The 21,927-nt window shown below is 52.2% G+C and overlaps 1 protein-coding gene across 7 annotated transcripts in view; it reads right to left on the bottom strand.

Moving 5' to 3' along the window:
* The window catches only part of DIS3L2 (DIS3 like 3'-5' exoribonuclease 2), a 380,688-nt gene that overhangs the window by 8,846 nt on the left and 349,915 nt on the right, over positions 1-21,927 (bottom strand). The gene's annotated exons all lie outside the window — the stretch shown is intronic.

The raw sequence follows: 21,927 nt of genomic DNA, 5'->3' as shown, positions 1-21,927 counted from the left end.
GCTCTCCCAGAGGGGGACCCTGGAGAGCAGGGAAGCACCTATCTATTAAATAATTCACCGCAGCAGCCCCAGAACTCAGCAGCCCACCCAATCCAGAGAAGGCGCCAAGGAAAGATCTCTGCTGAATGACAGGGTGCCTGGAACCCTCGGGCAGCCCCGGCTATAAGAGGGCACCATGCTTGTCCAGGCCATGGGAACCCAGGGGCCCTGGCCCAGCCCCTGCTCAGAGGGCTCCCTGGGGCATGTGGCAGTGGTGAGTGGACTGAGGACCCCTCAGTCCCAGGAGTGCTGGGCTCCCTTCTCCTCTGGGGATGGTGCCCTGTTGGAGGGAAGCCTCCCGACAGGGTCTCTGAGGGTGGACAGGATAGTCTAAGGCAGCAGGAGGGAAGCCCTCACCAGGGGACAGGGCAGGAGTGGGGATGGGCTGAGACCCCAGAGTCACCCTTTCAGGGGCTGCTGCTCTGGCTTTGCAGCACCGGGTGTCATTAGATTCAACAGTCACTGTGAATGGACGTGGCTCCTGATGGAAGGACTGAGCAGGTCAAGGTCCCAGACTGAAGGAGCAGGGACTGATGGGCGATGCGGGATGTGAACCAGGCAAAGGCTGGGGGGTTGGTATCACACAGCACTGAGGTCAGTACCACTGTCCCTATCATCAAATCTGGGGCATGAGGCCCCTCCTTTGGTGGGACAAGAAGATCACAAATGTGCACAACATCTGGAGCCTGTTGTGATGGGCGCTTGGGCATGTCCTCATGCCTTGGTGACCAGGATCCCCTTCATGGGGAAAGCCGCTCCCTCGGGGAGACATGGGGTGATCAGGGTCTTGACTAGGCTGGGGGGACTCTGCCCTCCCTGCCTTTCCCCAGGCTTCATGCCCAGCCCCGAGCTTTCCCCTTGAGTGAGAGAGGTCAGGGAGGAAGCTCCTGCAGGCCTGGCCACAGCCGGAGCCCTGCCATCAACTTCCCTTCCTGGAGGTGTGGGTGGTGCTGCGGGTGAGCCTCGTCATCTGGCCACGCTTGTGCAAAGAAAGCCAGCCAGAGAGAGAGAGCACCCTGGCATGCAGAGCCCCTCCTCCACCCAGGGTGGGCCTGCCAGAGCAGACGTGTGCCTGTGCTCCACCACGATGTCCTGAGAGCACATCTGCCTCCCCAGGGAGCCCGAGCTGCAGAGGAAGAAGTGCTGGGAAATGCCCCAGGAGGGCAGGCACCACCTGGGGAGGAGGGAAGCCAGTCCAGCACCCCTAATTCCTCCTCTATGGGGACTTTTTTGGGCCGGCTCATGGCACATAGTAAGGCAGGTGACAGCTGGGATGTGTGACCACAAGGATCAAACTTCAGCCTACCCTTCTATCACATAGGACACCCAGCAGGTAAAAGCAGGAGCGTCCATGTTGCCCTCTGGGTGGCAGTAACTGCCTGTAATGTGCCACCCCACCTCCCAGCCCCTAATCTGTGCTTGTGCCCACCACTTCCTGCCAAAAACCCTGTGTTCAAGCCCTTAACCCACTACAAGTCTCCCAAGCCCAGGTCTGACTCTCAGCTCCACAACATCCTTGCCGTGGGATCCTGAACAAACCACAGAGCCCTCCCCATCCATCCTCTGTCTCAAATGCAGGACAGGGGTCACAATGGCACCTGCTCAGGGCTGTCACAGACGCAGAGAAGACAGGTTCTGCGCTGGCAAGCCCTCTGCTGGATGCATGGAAAGCCCTCAGGATGCAGGCGCTGCTCTCCTGTTGCCCCACCTGCCCTCCACATGGCCAGCAGGGGGTCTCCTCAACATGCCCTGTGATTTTCATCCCTACCATCAACTCTGTTCCTCAATTCTTTTTGAAGCCTCCCCTGAAAAGTAGGCTGCAGTCCCCGACATGAACACTGACTGTTCTAGGCTCACCTGTATCACTGTCTGGTGCCATTAGACTGTTCTTACTTGGATTTCATAATAAGATATTGTGAATCCAAGAGGAGTCAAAATCCCTGCTTGAAAAATATCTAATACTGGTCAGGCCATCAGCACCAAGATGCTTCAGATGCACACAATCATGCATACTTTTGCTCTCTCACTCCACAAAGACTACCATGTGCCAGGCATGGTTCTGGACTTTTCTCCCCATGCAGTCAGACAATCCTCCTGGGCAGGGCATCCAGGCTATTGTGTGGTGCCTGCTTTCCCCTCCAGCCCAGCTGCAGGAAGAGGGACAAGTGTAGCCTTAGGGCCAACCCTGGGCTGCGTTTTGCAGTGTGGCCAGCAGGGGGCAGCATGACCCCATAGCGGGTTGCACTGAGGCTGCAGGCTAAGAAGGCCACCAGGCAGACAGGGTGAAGGAGTAGGGCTGTGCGAGACAGCCCTGGTTACTCTCCTGTGCCCATGCCCCACCCACTATGGGTTTAGGAACTGAATATCTGGGGGCCTCTCGGGGCTGAGCCAGGCTCCTGCTCTTAGTTCCTGCAGGGGCTCTCCACATCCCTTCTCATGGTCTTCAGTAAACACGAGGACAAGGACAGGAGGGAGGGGACCCGGAGAGGGCGGGGCCACTGCGGAAACCCCTGCCATGACCACAGACCTCAGGCAAGCTGCTTCCCTGGCAACTCTGCTACCTGTCCTCCCTGGACCCCAGCACAGTCCCAGGAGTCACCCCTGCCCTCGACAGTGAACAAGTGCACTCTTGGTGACTTGAATGTGAAGCCTGGCGAGGTTTTGGAGGAGAGGCCCACCGTGCCGGGGCCCTTGGTGTGGCTGAGTCTGCTTCTCTTGTGGTCTCAGCCTCTCCCTCCCTCCTGGGGCTGGGAGTCGGGACAGTGCCTGTGGAGCTCTGGCACAGCCAGTTGGGCCACATCAAGCAGGGACCCAGACAAAGATCAAGGGCACTGAGGAGGGAGCTGGCACCACAGAGAGTCCGCTTCCCAGGCGCAGCCTTGGCCATGATGTTTGCGGACAGCTGCAGGGGCTGTTTGTTGCCCTCATGTCCTTCTGATGCTGCAGGTAGCAGATGGGGGCAGAGTGAACAGGTGGGCTCTGGGTAGGAGTGAACGAAGGTGGGGCTGACCCCTGGTTCTGGTGGTGGCACCCTGGGGTGGCTGGAAGGTGGGTCCCCAGTGGAGTTTGGGGACAGAAAGTTTCAGGCCAAGCCCAGCTGCCAGCAGCCAGAGTTGCACCGAGTTCAGTATTCACCATTGTAAATGGGACTCCGCACCATGGCTCAGAGAACTGAGCTGGACAGTGCAGGGTGGGTGGGGTAGGGTAAGTGCGGGTCAGGGTTCTCATCTGGGGTCAACATATGGACCACAGTCCCCCACCCTGTCAATTCCCTGGTGGGCCAGCAGGTGGCGCCCAGCCTCCTCCTCCCCAAGGTCCTGGGATGGGGTAGCTCCAGCTTAGAGCCCAGGCACTCCTGTAGGAACCCAGGGCCAGAGATGGAGGCTGTGACAATGACCCGGTCAGCAAGGCCCTCTGCCCTGACCTCCTCCCTCCCTCTCCTGGGGAGCAGTGCTAGGTGCACAGCTTGGGCAGCCAAACCTCTGAAACGCCCCAAGCGATCCTGGCTGGTCAGGCTGCGCCGCTCCACACTCTGGGCCACGGGAGCCCTGAAGGGGGCGGAGAGGGCACTGGGGCTGCTGGATGGAAGCGTACCCTGTCCCCTGCCCCGGCCTCAGACCTTCCTCCTCTGATGTGGGCACCGGCCCTAGTGTCACCCCGCTCCTCCCAGCGCCAGGGGCACAGGCATGAGATCACTGGGCCTGCTGGGGATGGGGCGCTGGAGCTCAGGGACTGCCTGACAACTGCTCTCCGAGGGGCTGGGAATGGCTGCCAGCCAGCGCCACCTTCCAGAACAGCCAGCCAAGGCCTCGGAGACGGGGCCTCGGTCCCAGACCTGGCATCGGCCGAGTGTCTGGAGCCCGCACCACCAGGGCCCCACCACTCTGGAGGTCTGGGGTGGGCTGTGCTGTGACAGCGGCTGCAGGGCCAGGACCCCAGCTCCTCGTCACTCACTCCCAGCACCCCTCCTCCCTGGGTCTGGGCCTCCCTGGGGCAGGAGGGGACGGGAAAGGGAGGGCAGGGATGAGGCTTGGTGAGCCCCTCACATGCTATGGCAGACAGCAGGGAAAGGTCACCAGCCCCCCCCACACAGTACACACTCCCCACAGCAAGGGTGACAGTGGTAGAGACACAGGTTCCCACAGCGCACAAGTGTTCCTCTAAAGAAAGAGCATCAACATCAATACACAAAACGCGGGGCTCTTCATGCATTTACGACAGGGCGTCCTTCACCCTGAAGGTACCCGCAAGCATCAAGATTGTGCAGAGGCAGACACTGGGTGCCACATTCCTGCTGGCTCGGGTGGGACCTGTTTCTGTCGCATCTTAAAGGACGATGCTGGGAAAGGCTGCTCTCGCCCTGGTGGGGCCCTGCAGGCACATTCTGCAGCTGTTTTTCTAGCTCCAAAGGAAGGAAGTCCCCAGAGGCTAGGTGGCCACATTTGGGCCCTCAGACCTTGCCAAAGGGAGGCCCAGTGGCTGTAATGGGCTCAGAGGTAAGGAGATGAGAAAGGGATGAAGCCATCTGTGCTTCAGAGGAAGCCTGCCTTCCCTGACCATCGAGGAACTGGATCTGAGTATTTCTCTGCTCAGCTGAAAGGCTGGGGCTGGGTTTTGATAGTCAGGGATCCGAGGCATCTGTGGCCAGGAAGGTCCTCACTGGCAGATTGTAGGGGTTCGGGGGTGTCCTTCACCTCTCCTGGCCCTGCCATCAGTAGAGGAAAAGAGACGAGGGCCTTTTCCTCAGTGGCATGCATAGAATGCCAGCCCTACCACTCACTTGCTTCTTAAGCTCATGGAATCTCAATTTGTTTCCTATAAAACAGGGAAGCAATGTTCAAGTTCCTGGCCTTGAATAAATAAGACATTATTATTATATATCCTATGATGTGACTGGCCTGGGTGCCCCAACTCTGGGACTTGGGCAAAAAACACAGCAAAGGCAATATTTCTGTAAGTTTCTTCTGCCTCCCCTACGCTCACCACAAAGCCTCCCTCTGGCAAGGAGCCAGAGGTGTCCCATTTCAGATCCATGCACCTGCTAAAGTGCTGAGAAACTCACCTCACCCCTTCCTCACACAGGACACTCAGAGAGTAGCTTTGGAAATGAGCGGGAGCCAGGGCAGGGCCAGGGCCAGTCCCCAAAGCTGAAAATGTGTCCATTTTCAAAGGCCTAAGGCAAATGTGGGACAGAAACAGCCTCTTCTGCCCTCAGCCCTCAGGGCCCTTGTCACACTCTGTGGGACGCTCCTGCTAATGGAATGAGGCCACTCACAGAGCTTGTTCAATTAGCTCTTGCTGAAAACTGCTAATGTGGCTTTGATAAGAATTGCTTCCAGCCAATTTCAGCCTCATTTCTTCTGCAGACCAAATTTTCCACACTTGGGCATATGCTCCCTGTAAGCTCCAGAGCCCTGGGCTCTGCCGAGGCCATGAAGGCAGCTGCTGGGCCTGTCTCAGGAGCTGTGCACCCAACCATGGCCCCTTCTCCATGGCTGGCCAACCCATGGGGTGCAGGTGATGGCCACCTTTAAGTAGAACCTGCTGTGTTCTTAGCGGCCAGAAATTGAGTGTAGTATTGTGGAAACCGCAGGGCCCAGGAGGCATGGGTCTGTGGGGCACTGAATTACAGGCTGCTGGGGAGAGAAAGTGGAAGAGATCTTGGTGGCAGCTCTGTCCCGGGCCAGGCCAGGTGGGGCCGGGGGCCTGGGAGCTGGAAAGTGGAGGCCTGGCATGAGGGAGCTGCAGGCAGAGCCCCTGGCCTAGGTGTGGGAGGGGGATGGGGAGGAAGTACAGCTGCTTGACTGATGGACCCCCACCCACAGCTGGCCATGCACCCTGCTGCCAGCCTCCAGCAGAGGGTGCCGTGGCCACTGGGTGGCCCACCAGTCACAGCTTGGGCCTCTCACTGACCCCTCTCCTCCTGGGTGCGCTGCAACCTCCTGAATACATTGGACATTCCCATGAAACCACAGGGAAATGAATGGGGCCCAGTTCACAGGCATGGAAAAGCCCAGAGGAGAAGGCCTCTGGAGCCAGACATCACAGGCCTGCAGGGGAGGCCAGAGCCAGGTTTCCTAGGCTGGGAGGCTCAGTCCACAGCAGGGCTTTTCTATAGGTGAGTGGGCGGGGCCCTGATGCAGCCAGGCACATTCTGCAGCTGTTTTTCTAGCTCTAAAGGAAGGAAGTCCCCAGAGGCCGGGTGGCCACATTTGGGCTCCTATGCCTTGCCAAAGGGAGGCCCAGTGGCTGTAATGGGGAGTAAGAGGGGGCTTGCTGGTAGCTGGGGCCAGGCTGACAGTGTAGAAGGCCCTTGTCAGCGTAAAGCCAGCCCAGAAGCCTCATTCACTCCCCAAGTTCGGGCTCTGCTCCCAGAGGTAGGGGCAGGCCTGCAGACTGGCAGCAGCCCTTCCCCCAAGCAGAACCAGGTGCCAGTCTGTGCTGTGTGGTCTTGCAGAGTGTGGTCATTAGGGCTTGCTGGCTGCTTTACGGTGTTGACACATAAGCCTCTCTCCAGTGCCAGCCCCTGCCCAACCGGAACTGGAAACAAGCTCCTGAGGAGGGTGGCACAGGCATACAGAAGCCTGGCCACCTAGGGGAGTCCCCACAGTGCCCCCAACAGCTTTGTTTGCTGCCCTGCTGACTCCTGGCCAGGGGTCCCTTTCAAGCCCTGGCAGGGGAAGCTGGCTCCGTAGACTTGGATCAAGAACAGAACTGGGCCATCGCAGACTTAAGGAGGCATCGACTTTGGTTTTAAAATTAGGCTTTGGGCACTTGGATGTTCAAGGAAGAAGGTGTTCTGGAACGCACAGGTCTTTCTCTCCGTCTCTCTCCCGCACATCACATGCTCTTACACACACACGCTACCAAGGTAGCCACAAAAACAAGAGAGAAGCCTGGGCTTCCTGGGACCTTGAGCGGCTTTGCTGCAAGTTGGAACGAGTGTGCTCACATCTGAAAACTGCTCCTGCCCAAACGGCTGCTAGGGCAGACCCCCTTCAGCAGGGCCACCACCCCAACCACATAGCCACTAAAGTCTGCAGGAAAACAAGCGCAGCGTGGTCTCTGCACTTCCTCATCACTCCTCACTGACCCCCACACCCAGTGCACGGGGAGGAGACTGTTGGCCCTAAGGTGACGAGGGAGATGATGTCTTTGGGAGGCCACAGAAGTGACCACAGAGGTCCCATGCCACGGTGTGGCAGGGCTGGATGTGGAGACTGCCAGGCACTTTGCTACTCTCGGTCCGTCAAGTCTCAGAAGTCAAGAGTTCTCATGTCTGGCAGGAGAAAGGGGAACTCAGTAAGCTGGAAGGACTTCCCCAAGCTCCCAGACCCAGGGTCCCTGACACCCTGTCCACTGCTTTGTCCTCAGGTGACCCTGCATTGTTTGCTCTGAACCCTCTGAGGAGGAGGGAGCAGCAGGATTTCTTTCTGGCACCTGCCAAAGGCTCTGCTGACAGTGGGAACTCAATGCAGAGCCCACCCTGAGAGCACACTGCTTGTTTCCAGGCCCCCACTTGGCCTCGGCCTCTGTCCCGCTGCAGTTGGATGAGGAGGGCAGAAGCAGCACGGAGGCCCACGCCACGGCCTCCCTGGTAAGGCTGCCTCCTCCTGGCTGCCTCAGGCTCAGGCCCTTTCCCGTCTGAGTCGCCCAGGGCAGAGCACGGTTGCTTTTCCTGCTCTTGGTTTCCCGTCACCACTGAAGGTGCCCTGTGCAGCCTCTCCTTTGCTAACGCTCCTCCCAGCCCCCACAGAGATGCACTGGGTCCCCGGGTCAGGAGGGCAGGGCAGAGTGGGCCACGGGCCATGGCAGCAGTGGGATGGGGAAGGCCCCTGCCCCTCAGATGCCTTGGCCCACATGACAGCATGGCCCCTGGGTACTGGGCCTCAGGTGAGCCTCTTTCTAGACTGTTCCAAGAGGCAGTTTTCGTGCTGAGCTCGGAGCTGGGCAATGAATCCAGGCATCTCCCACGTTTTCCCTGATGAGCTCCGTACAGTCAGAAAAATCTCAAGAATTCCCCAGGTCAGTCCCTCGCCCAGGCCTGAGTGCCGCCCAGGGTCCTTAGCTGCTAGTGCTCTGGGGGTCCTTGGCTGTCACACTCCCTGGCTCCCCACAGGCTCTCGCTGGCCTGTTTCTGGCCTCAGCCCTGCTCCCTTACCGGACACAAGGAGATCAGTGCCTCTGTTCCCCAGGGAACCCGTGGGGCTTCCTCATGGGTGACAGGCACCCAGACTCTTACGCCACCCTGGATTTTCACTCTGCCCACTCTGCTCCCCATACCCAAGCCCACCTTGTCCACTCAGTTCCCTGTGGGGCTGTACAGGTTCAGTTCAGGCATCTCCCTCCCTGGCTCCATGGTCCTGTGGGCTGAATCTAAACCAAATCTCATCAGTGAATCCAGACTGTCCTTTTCTGGAGGCTAGTTTTCCTCTGCAGACCATAGGCCGTGGGGTGGGGAGGGTGGGAAACACCTGGCCATGCCCGTCTATGTATCCCAGAGCTGAGCAGCACATGGAGGAGCTGGTGAAATGTTTGGGGGAACAAATGAGGCATTTCAGCGATAATGATTTGCTTATTTGCTCCACAGAAAATGCTGAGTGCCAAACAAGACTTATTTTCAGGGATGGAAGCATAGCCCCCCAGTAATAAAGGACTAGGAGTGGCAGTTATGGTTCCTGCAAATTCCCTTCAGCTTATCACTGTTGAACCAGAGGTGTATGAACTTGGCAGAGGAAACCCAAGACGGCTTCTGCTGGCCTAATGGGACACGCTGCATTCGCCTCGATACATTCTTACTGCCTGTAGATGGTTATCACTTAAATCCAACACAGGTGACAGGTGATAATGTGACTGGGACTCATTTGTTGGTTACATGATGAATGAATCCTCTCCTGCAAGGGCAGCCTGCCTCAGTATAAACATGAAACACAGAAGGTTAAAAGAGAACCTCTCTTGTCTCGGTTTTTTTCCACTGAACTAATGCTCGTCTTATCAACCCCTGGAACACAGCATGTTGAATTTGGCAGAGCTCTGCATTCATCCTGTGACTTTTAAAATATTGACACACAGTTTTATGACCCAGGTTCAGAGTGGTTTCAATGAATGTGTCCCCTGGCCCCCAGAACATTCTGGGCTTCCCTGACATCTTCATGTGCCTGCCCCATGTGGCACTGAGGCCCCAGCTCTGCCCTCTCTGCTTTGTCCACAGGAAGGGGTAGAGTAGGTGGCGTAGCGTGGGGTGGGGTGGGGTGGGGAGGTGGGGAGAACAATAAGACTGCTGGGTTTCATCTCTACCCCTACCCAAAGTCAACCAAAGACCGCTGAGAGCTCTCACACAGCCTGTGTGAAGACTTCAGCCCTTTTCCCCATGCCACTCTCATTCTACCTGAGAACCAAGACCAGAACAATCTGGATTAGGCCCTGAGTCCTTCCAGGCAAGCTGGGTCAATGGTAAGTCGGATGGCGAGGCCAGGCCATGCCAAAGCCTGACTGGACCTGAGGGCTCTGCTTCCCGGAGCTACCACTCTGCAGGCCAAGCCCGTCCTGTAGGGCAGCCTGGGGTGCAGAGGGCAGTCCTGTTTATCCAGGATTTTCAGATGCATTAAGAAAGCTCTCCTGGTACCCGGGATGCTGACCAGCAATGGTCTTCTGGGAGCTTCTTCACAGGTAGGTCAGGCGAAGCCCAGGCAGCCATGTATGACTGGGAGGGCCAGCCCATTCCCTGCGGGCCTCCCCTGGGTGAGAATTGTTCTTCCTGGCAGAGGCTGCAGTACCTAGAACTCTCTGGCCTCAGTACAACTGCCTCTGCCTGGGAGGAGGGCCTTGCCCAACACCCCAGGAGGGCCCTGTGTGGTCCACTGGGCTGTGCAGCCACCAAGATGGAGAGTAACTGTGTTGTCTGGTTAATGGTGCTTATGGCTGTCCATTTATCAGTAAATCTTCGTGATACTCAAGCCCAGTTCCTCGTGTGCCATGTTTGGCTGTTGTGGATGTACTGTCAAATGGTCCTTTGCAACAAAACAAAGAACTGGCTGCTAGTTTCAGCAAGACATGCTTACAGGTAGCATGCAGTCCAGGGTGTGTCCACTGCATGCCAACCACACAGTGTCGTGCGCATCCCACATGGGAAGGCCAGTGCGGCAGGGTGCGGGGTGCTGTCGCCCTCTGCTTCTCTCAACCACCACAGTGTCTTGTGTGCCAACCACACAGACACTGGGTGTTCCTCATTCGATACCATCTGCCCAGGAATGGCCCAGCCAGCCATGTGGGAGCAGACCACACCTCCCTGCTGGGTATGGAGGCCAGCAGTGCTAAGACTCTGGCAGTAGGAGTTCTGAGAAAGGAGTGGCCATGGTCACTGCACTCAGGGAACATGAAGGGAAGACCCCTGCCCTGTGTTGTATGTGGAATGCTCCCGTGGTTTCAGGGAGAGATGGTGGGGAAGTGGTAGGAAGGAGAGCCATTCTCCTTCAATCCATGATCTTTAGGGATTCCTCCTCATTCCAACAAGCCTGACAAGACGGAACACAGAGGCTTGGCGAGGCGGCTCTCTGCTCTGCTCAGTTCTCCAGGGCTTGGCCAGCCCTTTTCCCTCTGGCTCTTGTCCCATGACCACCCTGGCACCTTCTCACTTGCCTCCCCTTGGGTGGGCTGGGGCCTACAGGGTCCCACACTGACAGTCCAGCCGGGAGAAGCAGAGGGCGACAGCACCCAGCACCTGCCGCACTGGCCTTCCCATGTGAGGTGCGCACGACACTGAGAGCCACTCCTTGCATCCTTTGCTCACCTCCCCCCTGGCCCTTGTCGCCCCCTTGCAAATGCTGTTTTATATACCTGTCTTCCTCAATGGGCTGTGGGCTTCAAAGGAAGGAACTGCGCCCTTCTCTTGTGCTCAGTGCAGTACCTGGCACTAGCAGGTGTCCAATAATGTTTGCTGGACAAGCAAACGAATGATGTTTACGACTGGGCCAGAGAACACATGGCGAAACCGGTCCTCCAACCCATGAGGACGTGGGTAGACTTCTCAGTGCCCGCCCTTGAACTCCAAGGGCTTCCCTAGGGGTCATTTTCTAAGTCTGATGGTGGGAAAGGACCCATATGGCACAGAATACAATTCTGAATATAAGGGCTTCCTGAAGATTCCCGCAAGTTACCCTTGTTTGAGTCCAGCTTCTTGGACGCTCTGACCAGCACTGGCCTCTGGCCTCTGTGGAGGCTGGCCTTGCAGGAGTGGGTTCTCCATTGTGGATCAGCAGCTTCACTTTAAAACAGCGCCCAGAGGGCAGCAGCAACTGGCCAGTATTCTTGTCTTGCTAAAGTCAGTGGGGAAAGGTAGGGCGCCGTCAACTACACACAACCTGGATAACCTTAGGCGGCTACTTAACCTCTCTAACTTCTTCTACCTACCTCACAGGGTTATTCTAGTGAGGATTAAATGAGATAAACTTTGTTATCTTATTTAACATTATAAGCTCTGACATGCTGTTAACTATTCCATAAATATTATTAGTGTTATTATGAAAACCTTCTGCACTGAATTAAGGAGACAAAAAAATACAAGAGGTGTAATTAAAAAATAGAAGAGGCCAGCAGTGGTGGCTCACACCTGTAATCCCAGCACTTTGGGAGGCTGAGGTGAGCAGATCCCTTGAGGTCAGGAATTCAAGACCAGGCTGGCCAACATAGTGAAACCCCATCTCTACTAAAAATACAAAAATTAGCCGGGCATGGTGGAGGGCACCTGTAATCCCAGCTACTCGGGAGGCTGAGGCACATGAATCGCTTGAACCCGGGAAGCAGAGGTTGCAATGAGCAGAGATCGGGCTACTGTACTCCAGCCTGGGCGACAGAGTGAGACTCTGCCTACCTTCTACCTCCCCACTCCGCCAAAATAGAAGAATGTTAGGAACACAGAACATGCGAGGGAAAAAGAGCAAATACTGCATGCATGCCCCCAGGAGACATCTGTCCAGCATCTGCTGAACACCTCTGTGTTCCCGACACCGTGTGGGGGCTGGGATGAAGTGACTGTCCTTGCTCTTGGGCACAGGGAATCAGATCAACACATACTCACTCCCCTACCCCATAACCCCTGCCCAAATTTTATCAGCATAAAAAGTGGCTTGTTTCCTCAGCACTTACTGCCTGGGCAAGGAAAGCCTTTTACACACATTCTCCACACTCTACCCACAAATGTGTTTGCCTTCCATTGCAAGGACTGTCCATGGGTCATGAAGCCAAGGGTAATAACTTGCCTCCCAGGGCACACAGCAAGGTACTGGTGGTTCTGAGGTTAATGCTGCCTTAAGGATGTGAGAGTTAAGCTCGATGACACTAACAGCTGGGGGATTTACTAGAAAAAAGCCCAAAGGAATGAAAAGTTCCTTCCTCTTCAGGAACGGTACAATGAAAAATCACAACAATGGTTTCCTACAAGATTTATGACACAAAAGATAGCGACCAGCTAACTGCTCTTTTATCTACACCAAAGACTAATGAGAGGAAATAGATTTAGATTAAACTGGAGGGCTGTTAAACCAAAGAAGAACAATTCAATAATAAGCACAATATCTTGCTTACCTAAAACTTAATCACATTTGATCTTAGTCTTTGAAACATGAAGCAGAACCAGGAAATAGGCAGAAGCAGGGTCTGTGGGCAGCCAGCGTAGACACGGGGTCGGGCACGTAAGTGTGCCTCCCGGGAAGTCCCTCCTTCGCGCCTCACTCAGAGCCTTTCCTCCCATTGAACAGAATCCTAACAGCTTGCCTCGGCTTGCTCACAGATTCCACGCTCCCCACAAAGCCTCATGCTTGGAGTGGCTGGAGAGGGTGCTACAGGCTTCTTGGACAGCTATGGAGAAGTGACAACTGGCCTGACTGTAAAGGCAGAGACAAAGACAGGGCAGGGCCCCAAGCGAAATCAGTGAAAATACATAGCATTGTGGGGACAGCTAGTGTGGAGGCGAATGACACTGTGGAGTGCAGGGGACCCCATTAAAGAACGGGACATAATTGTAAGGAACAAGGTTTTGGCGCCTGCAAGAATAAATCCTCTCTGTAGAATGACTCCTTCCTTCTTATTCTAGGTAGCACAAACATTAACAGATTTACAGAGCAACAAAGGCTGTGCTGGAAGCTGATGAGCTGCTGCCCAGGAGGCTACTGTAGAGCCACAGTGGTGTGCCAGGGCTCCTGGACACACAGACACACCAGTGCCAGGGCACTCAGGGAAGGGAGCTGCTGAGAGCGGGGTCCCTGACTGCAGGAGATGAGCCATTTCCTCTGCCAACTCTGCCACCCATTCATCACAGTCCACTCTCCAGTTTGGCACCTACCCCCTACTGGTAACCCGGGCTTAGAGGGTGGATCCTGGGTCTCACCTAGCTTTGGGGCAGGTGTGGGGTCACACGGGGTCGGCCTGAGGGTAGCCCAAAGTCAGTGGAATGATCTATGTTGTTCATCTCAGCCAGGCCTTGCTGTGTTGGGCTTTCAGAGCAGCTGCGGAAGTCAGCCACTTCCTCTTGCTTAACTCAGTGGGCATGAGCTGGGCACTTGCTCTGACTCACTCTATGAAATCTTTTCCCAGCTGTGTTCCGGCCATCAGAGAAGCATCCGCAGAACAGACAGCAAACATGTTCAATTCTTCTTCAGTACGTGAAACAGCCACTAGGCGATTTATAGCCATTGATAGCCTCTGCCTGTCATCAAGCACAGCAATTCCTTCAGGCTCTAGAGGCTTCCTGCCCAACCACCAAGAAAAAGCCACAACGCCCCAGGGAGCTGGGAGTGGCAGTGAAGATAGATCAGAAACACTTCCCCACAGATCACACAGCCAAAAGCTAAGAAAGCCAAGCACATTCTGGTTACCTGCCAGGCAGCCGCAGAAGGTAACAGCCATGGGCACCTTTCTTCAGGCTCAGACCCAACATGTAATCCTATGACCGGTTTCTTTTATGGGCTAACCTACTTGAGAGTATATCTCAGACCTCTGTGGCCTGAGTCTGGGCTCTGGGCTTTCAGTACTCCAGTGAGGGTTTTTACAGCAGAGGCATTTGCTACTTTAAGTACCTGAACATGCCCTGGGTCTGGGCCAGCACACCGATATGGGGGTGGGGAGGGCTGGAAGCGCTCACCCCACTTGCCGGGAATCGAGTGTCCCTGTTCATCAAACAGGAACCTGGCCTGAATATCACAGTCTCTTCTAGAACTCCGTGAAGTCTAGGGAAGGGGCAAGCCTCCTTGGGTTTAAAGACTGCCTGGCTATGCCATCTGCTTAAAAAGGTTAGCATGAGGGATCAGAGAGCCAGCTTCCCCCTGGGGATGCAAACCTGTGGTTGGAGAAATACCCAGAGAGGCAGAGAGAGAAACGAGTCATTCCAGGACCTTCTGAGAAAGGTATGGATGTGGCAGGTACAGATATAGGGAAAACAAAAATGGTCATTCTCACCACCCTCTGTCACTGGTAAGAACACATCTTCATGTGCTATTAAGTATCTAGGAAAGAAACCCAAAGAGCTCCAAGTCATGCTGGATTGTTGCAGCCCTAGGAGGCTCTCCAGAATGGAAGAAGCTGCAGTCCATCACAAAAAGATAAGGAAAGGGAATGGCAAAGTGACATTCAAGAAAGGGAAAGTGTTAGCTGCTTAATGTAGCTCTGTGTTAAATTGACAATGAAAACATTTATTCTTCAAGGTCTTTGAGAGTTCTGAAATATCTAGTTTTGAGAGTTCCTGGTGTCCTAGACTTTTCTGTCTCATAGGGAAATCTCTTAGGACACCCATGGGTAGTTATTTGGGCTGCAAAAGGTGGGGTGTGAGAATAGTGGGGCGCGCTCTTAGTCTAAGGAGCTCCTTTCAGCCCCAGGGCCCTGAGGCCTCCGGGGCCTGCTTGGTTTGGGTCTCCACCCTCTCTGTCCTCTTCATTCCTCCGAGTCTCAGCGAGAGGGATTCTGTGAACCCATGTAGGACTCATAACCCTCAAAATGGGACAGCTGAGACTCTACAGGGCTTAAAAATAGGATCTACCTTGCAACCTGAGCAGCCTGCCCAGGAGGAAAGCCTTCAATCCTACCTCCCAGCACCAGACAACAGGTGACAGAATGACAGCAGAGGCTGGGGAAGGCCCTGTACTGGGCCCAGTGGGTGCTGAGCTGGTGCTCAGGAGGGCTGCAGCCCTTTAGGGCCACAGGCAGCCCCACAGGGCTCCTTTCCATGGCAATGGAAATCAGGGAAAGGAGGGATGGGGCAGGTGACAGGGTCATAAGGTTTGGCTCTGTGTCCCCACCCAAATCTCATCTTGTAACTCCCATAATTCCTATGTGTTGTGGGAGGGACCTTGTGGAGATAACTGAATCACAGGGGCCAGTCTTTCTCATGCTGTTCTCATGATAGAGAATGGGTCTCATGAGATTTGATGGTTTTAAAAATGGGAGTTTCTCTGCACAAGCCCTCTCTTGGCCTGCTGCCATCCTTGTAAGATGTGACCTGCTCCTCCTTGCCTTCTGTCAGGATTGTGAGGACTCCCCAGTCATGTGGAACTGTAAGTCCAATAAACCTCTTTCTTTTGTAAACTGCCCGGTCTCAGGTATGTCTTTATCAGTAGCATGAAAATGGACTAAAACACAGGGATATAAGGAGATTTGGGGTAGGAGATTACTGGGGAAAGGAAAAGATGCTGAATATACCTGTGAGGTATTAATAGTTTAGCAACTTTTCCCTCTCAGTCATGTATGACAAAAGTGGTATTTTTATGACCTTGGGGGTTCACATTCAATATTCTACCAAGGAATCAGGGAGAAGTAAGGAGAGCATGGGTTTTGGAGTCAGACAGATCTGTTTGAATCCTTGTTCAAATGTACAGTCATGATATCCTTCCGTAAAATGGCCAAGGCAAAATCTCCTCACAAGGATAAAATGAGGAGTAGCAGTCTTGTGATAAACATTAGTTCCTTTTCATTTAAATAAAAAAAAAATTCAGATACCATTTTCCTAGCTCCTAGTTCATAAATCACCACTTAAAACTTAAAAAAAGTTCCCAAATTGAAAACTCATCTTGGGGAAAAATAAAGTGTATACTAAAGAGAATGCCAGTAAAAATTTTCATAATCTGAAGAGTGAGTTTGTGGTAAAAACTCTTCTCTTTGAGATCAGGAACAAGACATAAATGCCTGTTATTATTATGTCCAGGAAATACTGTACAGTGCAATAAGGCAAGAAAAAGAAATACATGGCATGAGAATTGGAAAGGAAAAAGTAAAACTGTCATTATTTGCAGACGACATGATGAGGTATGTTGGAAATAAAAAAGCATCTACACTGAACTGAAATACTGTTATGAAAAAAATCTACAAATTATTTGAACCTGATAAATATATTTAGGAAAGTCATTGATGACAACAAGGTCAACAAAAATAAACTGTTTCCTTGTATTAGCAACAAAGAGAAAATTAAATTTACAAATACCATTTAAAATAGTACCACAAATCAAATACCTAGGAGTAAATCTAATGAAACATGAACAAGATCTCTAACAGAAAATTATATTGAGAAAAATTAAAGAAGCTCTAAATAGAGGGAGGTACCATGCTTGTGAAGACTCATTATCATAAAAGTGTTGATTTTTCCCAAATTGACGTATGGATTCAAAGCAATCTCAATATAAATCCTAGTAAGTTTGTGTGCATGTATGTGGCAACTGACAATCTGATTCTAAAATCTATATGGAAATGGAATGGGCCAAGAATAGCATAGGTGCTCTTTATAGAAAAAGTCCAAGTTGGAAAGTCTAGCTCTACTGGATATCAAGATTTTTATACAAACATTAAGACAGTGTGGTATTGGTACAAGAATAGATATATAAACCAGTGACACAGAATGGAGAGCAGAAACAAACCTGTGCATATGGGTACTTTGTTTTTGACAAAGGTGGCAGTGCTAAGGTATGGGAAAGTATTTTCAAAAAATGATGCGAGGTCAACAGATACCCATAGGAAAAAATAAACTTGCTGTACCATTTTCAAAAATCAATTCTAAGTAGATTCTTTTAGAATATAAACAAAGATTTCTTAAGTGGGATACAAAAAGCATTTAACCATAATAAAAAAGATCGACATATTGAACTTCATTTAAATTAAGCACTTCTGTTCATTAAAATAACACCAGAGACAGTAAAAGAGCAAACTACACAGTGGAAGATATTTGCAACATGTATAAGCAACAAAGAACTGATATCCAGAATACACAGGACTATAAATCAAGAAGAAAAACAGAAAACCCAGTAGAAAAATAGGCAAGAAATTTGAAAAGGCACTCTACTGAATGGCCAATAAACAGATGAGCTCTCACACATTGCTTGTTAAATTACATATGATTCAGCAATTTCATTCCTACTATATACTCAAAAGCAACACATGCGTATGTGCACCAAAAGACATGTACAAGCAGATTTATAATAACCCCAAAATGGAAACAATACAAATGTTGACTGAACAAATGCAGATTTGATAAATTGATGAATGGACTATAGATGCAACAGCAAAGATGAATTCTCACAAACATAATGCTGAAAGAGAAAAGCTGGGCACAAAAGAGAATATAGTAAATAATTTCATTTATATGAAGTTCAAAGCCAGGCAAAACCAACCTATATTGTTAGAAGTTACAATGGTGGTATCCTTTTGGGAGGAGTGAGGGGCACATGGGAGGCTCCTGGAGGCTGAAATATTCTATTTGTTATTTATTTTTTAATAAAAATTTGTTCGTTAATTGTCATTACACTGCCTGGGCTGATGTCATACCCCTGGGCTCCAAGCAGTCCTCCTGCCTTGGCCTCCCAAAGTGCTGGGATTATAGGTGTGAGCCACTGCACTTGGCCATGTTCTATTTCTTGACACGGATGTATTCATTTTCTAACAATTTCCTTGAACTAGATGCTCATAATTTGTGTACTTTTCTCTACACATGTCATAATTCAGAAATAAGTTTTACAAAGTAAGCTTATTATAAAAACCTACTTTCCAGTCTGTGCACTATAGGAAAAAATAGCAGAATGCATAAGTCACACTATATGCTAGACATGGACCGGTGTTCCTGCGTGTGTACACTGATGTATGCGACTGGTCTGTGGCCAGCACAATCTGCCGATTTTTGCGGCTCCCACATTTCTTTGCTTGCATCAGTTCTGGCCTCAGAAAGCCAGCAAGAGTTGAAGATCTAGTGATTTCTACAAAGGGCCCTGAGCACCATAGCTCAGCAGCATGGGAAACCTCTGCTGAGGCAACTGAGTGCTATAAAATGTGACTTCAGACTCTGTCCCTCCCTGGTTCTCCCAGCAAGTGGGGAATAGGCACTGACTCAACACAGCTGAAAAAGAGCTCCTCCTTGTCCTGGCCCCTTGTGGTTCAGATTCCATGTGCAGGAGACTGTCACTCCAGAGGTGTGGGCAGAAATACAGGAGGCAGCTGTGCTACCCCAGGCCTTGCTGCCCTCCCCACTCCTGGACCCATGGGCAACTCAGTGCCACTTATGTGTAGTTGTTCTAGGGCCCCACACCTGCTTGCATCAGATAGCTGGGGTAGTATCCAGGTCCTCTCATGTACAGCTTGACCTTGCACAGGGCACCTATCAGGGCATCCGTTTCTCTCTCTCTAGAATGGGAGTGTTCATACCCTCTTCTCCTCTTCCTGTAGACAAAACTGAGGTTAAATGAAGCACTGCATGTTGGCAGACAAAATATCCTGATTGCTGCTACATGGAGTGAGGTGAGAAGAGAGCAGAGCATAAAGAGCCACGGCCATCCCTCTGCGTAGGTGGACAGTGGAGAGACACTCCCTTCGCTGAACACTACCCGAATCCAGCAGTGGAAACAGGAGTTGTGCCTGCATCGTGCTGGTGCCAAACACTAACGGCTGTGGTGGAACAGTGAGCTCACACCTGCACTGTGAGTGGCTGACTCCCACGTGCACAATACAGCTGCAAGCTTGCGCCCATGAGCTCACTCCTGGCACCTCTCTGGCTGCGTCACTTCCAACTTCCCCCAAACCCCTCCTCTCTCTTGATTTCAAGCTCCTTTTTCTCCTAAACTAAGGCTTCATCAGGAACAAGAAAGGCCTTCTTCAAGCTAACCTGGCAGTGTCTGGGAGGCCTGGAGGCTCTCGCCCTCTGCAATGAATGGCTGTTAGGTAACACTGCTGCCTAGCCTCAGGAACTGGCATCAGTTCCAAGGTGCAGACAGAAAGTGTCATTTCCAAAGTACTGAGAAGTGTTGGTGCTGGTTTGAAGTTGTCAGGGCTGCTGGGAAATATTTCCTCTGCTTATTCAGGATGAAGGAAAAGGCAAAGAACCAAGCAGAGGGGAAACTAATTAAACATCATCCAGGAACACCCTACTCTGTCCCCTCCTCAAGGGCAGCAGCCAGGAAGAGGCATCACTGAGATCTACTACTGACAATGTCCCCAGCTGCAAGGGCTCTGATCCACCACTGCATCTGCCCTGAAGCCACACTTCCTGTGAGCATGCCTCCAGGGTCCTAAGGCAGGCCAGGTCCTGCAAGATGTCAGGATCCTCCAGCAGGCAACTTTGGCTTTGGTTTGAGGACTTTCCGTCAGTGAACCTTGAAACTGGGCTGCAGGTGACAGCCATTGTGCGGGCCTGTAATCCTAGCCGGTGGGGTGCTGAGGTGGGAGGATCTACCTAAGCCCATGAGATTGAGACCAGCTCGGGCAACATGAGATCCTATCTCAAAAAAACAAAACTGAACAAAAAAACCTGGGCCATAGCCTGAGACTCTCCCTACCCAGCCCTCCTTCCTTCCCAAATTCCTTCACAAGGGCCAGACTTGTGTCGAGGTCTGAAGGTTCCCTCTGCCTTCTGCTGCTCTCTCCCCTTTCATCCTTCACAGGCATCTTCCTCCATGTGTTTCTCGACATCTAATCCCATCTCAGCATCTGCTTCTCTGCAGATCTGAACTGACACAAGTGGGACAGGAGTGGTTCTGAGGAAACAGGCAGAAAGATGGAGTCTGGGGAGTGGCTCGCTCAATACCTAGGGGGCAAAGGGGACGCTCTTCTGAGTGGTGTGTGGGCAGGGACAGGCCCTGTACAAAGTGGTGGCTTAGCTGCTCAAAGACTCACCAGCAGTGACCTGGGAAGAAGGTCCTGAGTCACTGTGATAATGCCAGCACGGGAAAGCCCTGGGATGCACACTGTCCACAAGGGCTTACTGCTTACAGCAGTAAGGTGAAGGAAGCCCTGGGTCTGCCCCTGTTCCCTCCCCTCATCCTTCACAGGCCTTGCCCCAACACATCTCTCATACATTAATCCTGCTTGGTGTCCACTTGTCAGAGCACCTGAACGAAGCCATCACATCCTCCATGATAAACACAAAACAAGAGACAGAGAACCGCAGTGTGGTTTTAGGGTTGGTTCTCTAACTCTATTGTGTCTAGAGAGTGTGTTCTGAGACCCCGGGGGATGCCGAGCAGGCCCCCCCATGGGCAGGGGGCATGTTGGCATGCAGAAAGAACTATGTGCTCGGGCGCTGGGGAAGAGAATCCAGGTGTCCTTACAGTGACCTGAGCTACCAGGTGCCCGTGGGCTGGGGAGAAGATGTACAGCCCAGAACTGCCCTATCCTCTGGAAGGTGCAAGGAGTACTGTCCTTCAAGGCAGGCTCATGAATGCAGCAGACCCTTCAGCAGAGGGAAATCAATCCCACAGTGTAGCTCTCTCACACGTCTAGAGGCCAGCTAGTCAGTTTAATGACAGGTATTTCAAGGCCCCAAAATGAGTCAGGTAGCTGGGCAGGAAAAATGAAAGATTTTCTCTTGTTTAGTTTAGCAAACTAACCTGTTCTAACAGTAAGACTGGAGTAAGGCGGAGGACCCGGCTGTGAGTGTCAAGGAGGCTCTGAGAGGTCCGCAGGGACAGCAGCTGCTGGCCTCACTGCCTGGACAAAGTGAGGCACAACTGCCAGCAAGGCAGAGGAGCAGGCACCCCAAAGCCAGGGCCTGGGCCTGCCAGGGTCTACTACAAGGGCCACTCAGGCAGGTACTCAGGGCAACTGCACCCCCAAAACTATGAGGTCTTTATAACTGACACAGCCACACCACACACCACCGAGTGGATGGTGACCTGCCAAGCAGTGTGACTGGCCTAATCCAGAACTCTGATGACAAGTCAGAAGCTGCCCACCTAACCTGGGATTCACAGGGACTGGAAATCCCAGGATTTCCCAGCCAGCCTTCCCAAGCAGGCCTGCTTAGACAAGGCTGGAATCAGCATCCCTGCAGCTTTCTGGTGTGGAGAAAAGGCAGGTGTCATGAAGGCACAGCACAGGCTTTAGAATTTGCCACAACTGAGGCAGAAGCCAGGTTCTGCCCTTGACCTCTGTGGCCTTGGCAGGTGAGCCTCTTCAGACTCTTCAGTCTTGGTTTGTTTTTATTTTTTATTCTGTAAAATTGTGAAAATAATAAAACCTCTCAGACTCTCACTGGTTTTATTTCTATTTTTTATTGTGAATATTCTTCTTGAATGGTTTTAGACTAGAAATAACCTGGGTAAGCCCCTTGCCTGGTGTCTGCGGGCACTCAGAAGATGGTAGCTCCCATCATGATTATGGTATATGGATCATAAAGTCTAGACATCATGAGCAAGAGTATAGCCTTGCGATCGAATGCAGCTTCCACAAGTTCACCTGACAAGTTTAATGCTCTTCATAGCTATCACTGTGCTTCAGTACCCAGCAGAAAATGGTAAGAAACTGATATAAGTGACTGTAATTACCACTACATTTAGAGTTAAGCCACATTTTTACAGCTTCTCTTTTCTCCATGTTAGCTCTTCAGAATTCAGAGCTATCCATGGAGACAGTTTCCCTGATGTCACGTGT

This window comes from Macaca mulatta, chromosome 12 (genome assembly GCF_049350105.2).
Source record: "Macaca mulatta isolate MMU2019108-1 chromosome 12, T2T-MMU8v2.0, whole genome shotgun sequence".
NCBI classification, from domain to species: Eukaryota; Metazoa; Chordata; class Mammalia; order Primates; family Cercopithecidae; genus Macaca; species Macaca mulatta.
Note: the sequence above shows the minus strand (reverse complement) of the source record. Positions and strands in the feature narration are given on the sequence as shown.